General features: G+C 29.4%; 1 protein-coding gene across 7 annotated transcripts in view; it reads right to left on the bottom strand.

Moving 5' to 3' along the window:
* LOC107635700 (LEAF RUST 10 DISEASE-RESISTANCE LOCUS RECEPTOR-LIKE PROTEIN KINASE-like 1.4) overlaps nucleotides 1–1,986 on the bottom strand; it is a 23,312-nt gene that overhangs the window by 5,346 nt on the left and 15,980 nt on the right. The gene's annotated exons all lie outside the window — the stretch shown is intronic.

Raw genomic sequence — 1,986 nt, 5'->3', positions numbered from 1 at the left:
AGAGACGTAGAGACGTATAAAATAATCCATTTTAATGTTTGACTTTTTGTAAATAATGTTTTATTGTGTTGAAAAGAAGTTAAAAATTAAAACAGAGGAAGAATAACAAGATAAACATAAACAGAAATAACTGATGAACTGTGTAAGTTTTTCAAATCAAATTTAAGTGAGCTCTTAGAATAGTCCACAGTCAATATATTTTTCAATGTCAAATTGTAAAAGCATATATGTTCCAAGTTCCAACACACTATAATCACTTGTTTTGCAAGCACCATGATATTTCTATGTAAAAGAGGTTTAAATGAGCTTATTCAATTTCTATATTGACTAATGCACATAGACTTTTTGCTTATAAAGGGAGAAAATTGAAAAAACTTGTTGACCCGTTTTCCAATTTCACTCCTATTAAAACTCACTGTAAATGTAATTAAGTGCATTTAAGATGCTAATAATAGTAAGCAGAGAATTGATGAATTTCCTGTATTTGTTGACTTTATAAAATGTGAAAGAAGAAGTTTAATTGCAATCAAAGACAGCAACCTCTAATTTTTTAAATATTATATGTGCAGTGTTCACAAGGACTAATAGCTACTTACTTCTACCTAATACAAGAATTATACTACACAATGACGTAGTAAAGCTGCAAGATATTATTGACTTGGTAAAAACAAATGGAGAGAAAATAAATTAAATAAAATAATCACATTTTGCATCATAGACCAATTCTTAAGTAGAAGCATTCATATCATATAAATGTCCCTCAAATATTGACTCAATTAACATTTTTAACTCGTAGATATTTATCATTGAAAATCTAGATACAAAAATTTTTAGTCCATTAAAAATAGAAATAAAGTTTAAAAAATATTCAATATCATAAAAATTCTCATCCAAAGTATAATTTATATTGTTAGGTTACTAATTCGAGAAAAACCCAAAACAGTCCCTGACAATTACTTCGAAAGACAACGAAATCTTCGACAAAAAAAAAAAAACCAACCCGGCTCCTGAGTTTTACTTTTACGGGACTGATTAGCCTCTGTACCAAAAAAAGTGAATGTTGTTTTTTTTTTTGCACAGGAGCTAATCAGTCCCAAAAAAAAAAGATCAGGGGCCGGGTTAGATGTTTTTTTTTTTTTGGTCTCGTTGTCCTTTCGAGATAATTGTGAGGAGTCGAGTGAGGTATTCACTCTACTAATTAAGTTAGTAATCATACTCAAAGTGTATTATAAAGCTTACATGAGTAATGAGTATACTTACTTGATGGACATGAAGATTGAACAACAGATCCATCTTTACAATAGCAAGATAAAACCCCTGAAACAGGGTTTAGATCACAGTGGCCACCACTTTTTGGGCATTCATCACCACACAAACTATTGCTTTCATTCAACAAAGAGGCATAACCATTAAGAAGAGTAGTTGAATTTGTATCCATCCTCATACCAATGGCACAAAATGATGTTGGGGCTTGATTCAGAAATATGATGGATATGATGGTGACCAAAAATGAGGAAAAGATACTCATTGGATGAAGAATTTGCATCTTCAGAAACATAGCTTGGTAAAGAGACTTATGACATTACACTAAAATATAGAAGAGAGATGCGTAATGCCATTGACTTCTTATAAGCCACACCACAATTGTAAGGAATGCAAATTTAGGTGACCTATTAATATTGTAATATTTTATGTTGGAAATGGGGATTACCTAATTCTGCTAAATGTTTTTTAAAATTTAAGGGTTGGTGATCACTCATCACTGATCACTACTGCTCCAGAGTCAAACAGTTTAGGCTATTAGTGACCAAACATAATGTATAACCTCTCTAATAACGGTAATGTTATAGAGATAATAAAAAATTAGTCTAAATAACTTAAATTTATTCTATTTAATATTTATTAATTTTAATAATAATTAATGAATGTTAAATAAGATAAATTTATATTATTTTTTATTAATTTTTTTATCAAATATTTCCCTTC

This window comes from Arachis ipaensis, chromosome B04 (genome assembly GCF_000816755.2).
Source record: "Arachis ipaensis cultivar K30076 chromosome B04, Araip1.1, whole genome shotgun sequence".
Lineage (NCBI taxonomy): Eukaryota > Viridiplantae > Streptophyta > Magnoliopsida > Fabales > Fabaceae > Arachis > Arachis ipaensis.
Note: the sequence above shows the minus strand (reverse complement) of the source record. Positions and strands in the feature narration are given on the sequence as shown.